The sequence below is a fragment of the Stigmatopora nigra genome, chromosome 12 (genome assembly GCF_051989575.1).
Source record: "Stigmatopora nigra isolate UIUO_SnigA chromosome 12, RoL_Snig_1.1, whole genome shotgun sequence".
Classification (NCBI taxonomy): Eukaryota; Metazoa; Chordata; class Actinopteri; order Syngnathiformes; family Syngnathidae; genus Stigmatopora; species Stigmatopora nigra.
Window position 1 is genome coordinate 10,736,989 of NC_135519.1, and position 8,218 is coordinate 10,745,206.

The following is an 8,218-nucleotide window of genomic DNA, read 5'->3' on the forward strand; positions in this document are numbered from 1 at the left end:
TTGCCTTTGGGTAAACACAGAGACCTTAACCACACTTTGTAGGTTAAGATAAGCTTTTGAAGACCCCCACCCTACCCTCCAACCCACTGCTCGGCTGTAGGCGGCTGACAGTCGTGACCACGCAGGGTGCTGGTGACCCCCGCGGCTCGTCTGTGATGACATCCCACTGACAGAGACACAGAGAAGCCATTCATCCCTCCCGATGAACAAACCAAACACTTGTCAAAGGAAACCGATGATGATTTTTCGTCTCTTTTTACATGTTTACTTTGACTTACTTTTATAAGAAGTATGGATCAAGTTTTTCTCCGGTGGACTTCAAGCCTTGTGTAATATTCCCGAGTCTTAAAACAACCAATTCAACACACAAAGGATGTTACTAAAACAATTGTATATATACGTATACAGTGTATATAAAAAAGGACTTAATAAGGGCATAACAGTGAATTGTCATTGAATTGACAATTCTGCATGCTTTTCTCATATTAAGGATAAAAGTACTTTTAAGAAAAAGGAATTTTGGCAGGAAGGAAACATATTCACAGATTTAAGCCAGCCATTGACTACAAAGTATTTACATTCTCTTGCGGGAAGTTATAGTTCTATTTTAGATTTTACATGTACATAAAATGTCCAAATGCTTCCACATGTAATTTCTGAATGGTAAACTGCTTCATTTTGCAAAAACATCTTAAATTAAAGATAAATGTACACTTTAATCACACCATGATTAAAACATACATACATAAAGGCAAATGATAAAAACCTGCACATCTGGACCTATACCTGTATTTTGCATATTAACACTACTAATCCAATTATTTCCAACATCGGTTCGGTTCAAACAGATGGCTGAAAAGCCTTTTGTTCATTGAGGTTAATTTCCAGACCATAAGTGGATGATTTTTGTTTCATAACTGGCTTAAAATCGTATAAACCAGTAATTTTGAGGCAGGTGACAAATTGTAACGTAGCCCTGACTTCTGCTAAATCTCCATTCATGAGAAAGAGTCTCCAAATGGCTATTTAAATAAAAGTGAACTATTGCAAGCCAATGATTAGGCATGTGGATTCAATTACGAGCTCCACTAGTCACACTGTGACAACCGTAAGTGATAAATCATTTGGATTTAAACAAGGCCAGGGTCTAAAATAGATGCATCATCACATTCTGCACCAATGTGTTTGTGTTTTGTGAGGAAAAAAAACATAAAGCCGAATTTTAAAGTATCATGCATTCAGCATTTATTAACAGATTACCTGATATCAGAGTGAATAGGAAAAACTGAATAATTAGTCCATTTTAATCAAGGTTGAGTGTTATTTGGAGCCGTAACCATTGCGGGTGTTGCAGGAGCCTATCCCACCGGATATCGGGCAAAATGGCAAACTACACCCTGGACTGGTCGCCAGTCAGCCGTAGGGCACACAGAGACGCAAACGACCATTCACATGTCCAATCATACCACCACTAAGCTAAATTAATTTCATTAATTTGTATAAAGTTTGTCCTGATTCATAAATGTACCTATAGTCTCATAGTACAATAATGATTATTAATTAAAAAAATATATATATATATTGAAGCTTAAATTTTTAAAAATGATAAATAATTGTCAGTCGAAAAGGGGTTAAAAGTCTAACGTTTATTGACCAAAAAACACAACTTAAACAAAATATACTTGATTTAGTTGTTCTGTTGACAAATAAATCACTTGTATTTTTATGTTGTCAGAGTCTGGTGCCGTGATGCGTTCTTAGCTGGTCATGTCATTATTTTGGGTTTAAGTCACTCTTTGTGTAACTGCATTAGTAAGCTATACACATTGCAATCAGTCAAATTGCAAATTGTACAATGGGAGCTACTCTGGGGTAAAAGTTTCCAATGGACTTTGGATGCCAATTTGAGGGATATTGGAAGAAAAGGCCTGATGACTAAATGGATAGGAAAGCGTCTTTGTGAAGTGAATGCTCGGTGTCACTGAGTGGCAAGGACGATCTTCTCTTTGTCAAACTCCTGCTTGAATTGCATGTCACATCCGAGTAAGGTTGATTAACACCTGCTTTCTATTATGTGACTTTCTCATCAACCTCTTATTCATGAATGAAGGAGAAAGATAAAACCTCTGATGCCAAATCACGTCACGTCAAAGATGTTCCCAAATTAGAAAGCTATTAAAGAAGTGAGCGAAGATACACGACGGCGTCGTTTGTCTTCATTTGAGCGTGGGGCCTCGGTGATCGTCTCCGCGGGGGGTGGGAGACGCTAATTGAAAAGGGGCGTTAGATATGCGAACGTTAGCGGCCATAATGATCCATCACTCTCGTCTTGTGGAGTCCTGGGAGTCATTTGTATTCATTAGTGTAGATTCAAATTATGCTTGTGATTAAAATGTGACTCTGGCAGGCAGAGCGACCTCAGACTGGGAGGAACCCCCTTCTCCGGGTCATCTCCTCCAATGTTGGGCTGCTCGCGATGCGCCAGACGGGTTTGTGTGGCTGCCATCAATCTGCGTTAAATTCCAGTTGAGACGTAAGTTTGATGGTGACACACCATTTGAGCAAATAAACTTTAAATCCTGAAAGACAAAATCCAAAAGCCACACACACACATGAGACTCCAAACTCATCTTATTATTCATCATGGGTGACTAAATATAGACCAAAATGTCAGCAATTTGTTTGACATTAAAGATCCAACGACAGTAGTCAAGTAGGTCATTATCACTGTGACGAACATCAAACATGGCGGCTCACCGGTTCACCCGCTGCTTCACTTTACCGCCTATCTCAAAGCGTCCAGTGGCCATTTATTGCAACACGCTGTAAATTACATCGATGCGGTTTGGCAACGTGCAAAGTAGGGAAATTTATCAAAATGTCCGCCGCCTAAGGTCGTATTTTGTTCACATGACGGGTCACTGGCAGAGATCTAGTGGAAAGAATGAGGAAGAGGTGCCTGAGTCTTATTGTGCGGAAAATACAGTATAATAAATATGCAGAACAATCCTCAACTTTTTTATCAACATCTCAAATGATATTTTATAACTTTCCCCCAATTCTCACTTGCCAAACCGACTTTTACAAGTCCCACAGACAACCATCAGTCATTCATTCTTAAACCTTCCTCTTGCTTAGAGCTGTTTTCACCTCTGTCCCAAAAGTCCATCCACATAAAAACAGAGTTCCCCTCTTAATTATGCATGAGTCACACACACCCTGAAAATGTCGTACACGTCTGAGCAAACACGGGGGAAGACGAAAAACCCACTTGAGTGTTTGTTGGTGGAAAATGGCCAAGAGCTTCCCTCTGACCTTGTGTCCTCATTTGAGAGAAGTGACAGCCAACATCAATGGAGCTTTTCTGCTAGGTGAAGAGGAACCTCCTACACACACACACACACACACACACACACACACACACAGACGAGCACCCACTCACAGGGCAACCCCTCACACACTCCCACGCTCCAGGCCTCTGTAAATGTCAGACCGTGGGAGAGATGGTTTATCTTGGAGCAGTATGGTATTTTTACACCTTGCTTCTCTTATACACATACACACACACACACAGAGTTCTTCCAATGCTACCCCCATGAAGGGCAAACCATAGCCTTCATGCGTTCACTCAACACAGAATAGTACCCTTGGGCATATTATCATCTTTGCCACTCCAAATGTCAAAATTAGCTCAAGTGTCAATAAGACTAAATGAGCTTGTTGATGCTATCGCTGAAGTTTTCCCTTTGTTTTTTATCGCTTAAGTTATCTCCTATCTATGTTTGTAGAGCGTTTATCTGCTGGTACCATTAGGGAGTCCCGCTGGGAACTTCCTCTGTGTTATATAAATAATGGGAATTGAGGCCTTTCCTTAACTGAAAAGTAATATTTTCTTTGTCTGGGTCTGTCTAGACTTGGAAACACGATGTAAAGATTATATTCTGATTGCAATTTGTACATATAGTATGTGCCAATTTGTGATGAAGATGAAGTGACTAATGTTAATGCTAAAATTATGGTTTTTAGTTATTAGTTGACATGACAAAGTAGGAAATGTGCATGTTTTAAAATTCCCTTCAGTGTGATTTCTGGAATGCAATTTGTCGTACGAGAAAAGTATTGTTCTAACCCACAGTAAATAAATGCACATGTATAGATTAAAATATTGCTATTCCATAAATATGCTTGTGCAAGTGAAAATTAATGTTTTTTTTTGTCTCTCTGCGCCCTTTGATTGCCACTTCAAGTCACCTGGCATTGAATAGCTCACCTGAGTTTGTAATGAGGACAAGTGCCGTAAAATAATAATAATTATTATTATAATTGGGGGGGGGGGGGGGGGAATTTTGCTGGCCAAACTGTACACTCAGTTGTGCAACTTTCTCTGACAAAGCTACAGTGATGATGTCGCGGAAATGGGATGCAATGGGAGGGCCTACCGGGACTATGACAATACTTGTCTCCCTCCCTGCTGTTCCATCCAGGAGCCTAAACTACTAATGGCTGCCTAATGTATAAATACCATTCTGTAGACATTAGTCACACTTTCTCTCAAACGCTGACGAAAACACACACACACACGCACGTACGCCTCGAGGCTCGCGTATGGGGCATTAGTCACAGTGGCAGCTTTGCCCAGGGGTTGCTTTCCAGATGAGGGCCAAGGCCAGAGGCTGAGGGGTCTAAATTCTCTTCCCTAAACAATACATGTCAAAGAGGCCCATCAGAGGTATTCTTTAAAGACGCTGTTTGGGGAACAAAGCAGGGGCAGCATGACTATGGCACAAACTGACGTAGATAGAGATGTGAATTACAGCGTTGTGTGTGTGTGTGTGTGTGTGTGTGTGTGTGTGTGTGTGTGTGTGTGTGTGTGTGTGTGTGTGTGTGTGTGTGTGTGTGTGTGTGTGTGTGTGTGTGTGTGTGTGTGTGTGTGTGTGTGTGTGTGTGTGTGTGAGAGAGTGTTTGTGGCTTGTGAATTGTTTGATTGTAGAATCATTTGATGTCATACCGTTAAAAAATGTGTTCATTCTGTGCCTGTTATGTGTGCCACTTTCATAACTCCACAAGAAGTAGGCATGCTATCTTGCCACAACATTAGGTAATATCTTTTTGTCAAGTATGAGGGTGTGTGACTGTGCCTGGACTTTGACACCTTCCCACAAATGTCAAGGAAGCAAGAGTGACACATTCATCATCTTCATCATTCCACCCACACGGGTAATCAATCAAATTTCTTTTGTGGCAAATTTAGACTCTCATTCATGGCCGTGGGATCTGAAGTATAGTCTACTCAAACACTAGCGTCTAAAAATGTCATTTTATGATGGAGTGATATTTGTGCTGAAAAGTCAGATTTTCCAGTGAAACACCAATATTAACTTGGTCACGCTCTTGCTAAGGTACAAAGACATCATTCCAGTCTATTTAACTCGCAGCACGACGTGGGGACCAAAAAAATAAATGGACTACTTCAGTCAACTCTTCTAAGTCTTAAAACTATTACTTAACCATGACCACTTGGAGTGTGTCACTTTACAAGGAGCAACTTTTTCCATTTTACTTCCAGACAATGCTCCAGTTAAGTTTAGGATGAAAGTGTTCTTAAATTGCCTTTTGATTGTGCTCAGCTTTACATGCCAACATACTGACATTGAAGACATTAGTGAACATTAATGCCTTGTTTTCATAAAAAAAAGGTTTTGTATGGTTTGGCGTCTTGGTGTTGGGTGACTTGAGCAGAATTATGTGTGTGTCTATGACGAGAGTTGACTGTGTAGCTGGAAACTGGAACAAGCTGGCGGCACACTGACTAGGGATTCCGTGAGAAAACACCTCACCTGGGCTTTCCTCACCATCCTCCATCTAACATATACTTGCTCTAGTCTACACTAATAAACAGTGACACATTCACATGCAGAGCGTGAGGAAGTTGGCAGGTAATTTAATGTTATAGATGACAAATACAGACCAGGGCAATAAGAGGTTACTAAATTTGGATGCATTCAACTAAAATACTCATCAGTACGTAAGCATCCAGTTGTGCTCTCTATAATATTTGACATCTGGACTGTTGAAAGACAGAATGAAAAATTCAGTACTGACTAGCAGGCGGGATTTAAAGAAAAAAATACTGCTGGGAAATGGAAAGTATCGCATGGATGATGAAATCCTGAAAGAGCATAGAATTCATCCAAAACCACACACTATATTGAAAAGTGGGTGATGATGAAACTAACCAGTTAGAGTACACTCGTACCTCTACTTACGAAATCATTTGGTTTCAGAATCATTTTCGGTAACTTCAGTAACTTTGGTTGCTGTTTTTGAATTAAGTCAGACTCCATCCAATTAAGTATATTTAAACAGACCCAGAAATAATCAACTTTGGAATTTGGAACTGTGTTCTTCAAGAAATGCTTCAATGGAAAAAAAAAAAAACACTGATACCTTTTTAAGCAGCAATAACAGAGCCACCCCCTCCAATGAGTCTTTAAAATGGATGTTAACTGTACGTTGCAGGAAGGAAGCCACTCAAGAGAAACAGGATGGAAGAATAAATCCAAACTGGGGCCTTACAGGACACCAATTGGGTGATAAAACCAATCCGAGGGCACAAACTGTAAAGCCTGATATGGGTCAAGTGTTGCATGAACGTGAAACGCCGGTAGTACTGCGTTTTAATACCCCCATTGGTCCAAAAGAAGGCAGACTAAACTAAAGAGAAACATGATTCACTGTACCACAGATGAATACATGCCAAATGAAGTAATGAAATCCCGGATGATCATAAAATCCCAGCTCATTCTAATCACCCAAAAATGAGGTTTACTGTCATCCTCCACCCAAACAGAACACTAGACTGATGATTCATTGTCTTTATAATGTAACTCAGTCATTCAGACAATGGTCAGCCTTCTATTAGAAAAAAATATGGGGCCTGAACGAAAACAACAGTAATTTTATATGTTAAAAACAAGTGTTATACACATAAATACTAACAAAAAATTAACCTCTAAAGCTGAGCTTTTTTTTGCAACATCTACCACACACACACATGTTACACACATGTATGTATGGATATTTAAATGTATGGATGTATATTTAAATGTATGTACGTATGTATGTATGTATGTATAATTAAATGTATGTATGTAAATTTAAATGTATGTATGTATGCATATTTAAATGTATGTATGTATATTTAAATGTATGTATGTATATTTAAATGTGTGTATGTATGTATACATACATACATATTGAAATTCTATCAAGTCATAATATTTATATTCTTTAATTTACTGTACAATTAAATATTCTGATCTTCACTGACATTATTGTTGAATTTACAGTCTCAACTTGATAATGCCTGCACTGTTAAATGCCTTTAAACTGGGCAAGGGTAAATGGCTCTTGATGCTGTTAGACACATTTTCCACTGATTTAGCTCTTTCTGTTGTTTACCAGTTCCAAACCCTAGAGTGCATGAGGACTGGAAACTTAAATGAGGAAGCCTTTTAACGAGAGAAGCTTGGGAAAAACACCCCAGAAAAAGGCCTCAATGCTGTTTGATTTGTAAACGTAGTAGACAAAAAAGCCGGTTGTAAGAAGTTTATGGAAACCACCAGGGGTAAGTGGAACAAACTACATGAGAGTGTTCATGGAGGCAGACAATGCCGCGGGGAGAAAGTGGGTGTCTCCCCCCCCCCCTAACATGGGAATTTAAGAAAATTCTATAGTGGCTATAATGATGGATTTTCAACAAAAATGCATTGAGTTTGAAGCATAACGCTGGTACACTAATAGTTTCCATTATGTCACTCAAGTCTCCTCTGATCTTGACTGGCAGGATAAACTGTGTCATGGAATATCATGGATCATTCGGCAGTTGATGTCATAGGTAATTAAGCAAAAGGCAACTTTTTTGGGAGGCGAGGGGGATTGATGGTTGATTTCTCTGTTTAAACAATCTGACTGATATTTGGAGCGGATCCTGGCAATATGATGATTTGCATTTTTGTATTGAGTTTCGCACTGAGATTGGAGTTCAGAATTTCAGCAAGATGCACCTTATGGGTCTTAACAACACCACTTTTGATTATTATACTACTCTATAATATTATACCATTATACAAGTCTTTGTTGTTTTTCCAACAAAAACAATGAAAACGGCAAAATGGGTGACACTCCTTCCTCTCGTTGCTTGGCTCTTGTTTATTAT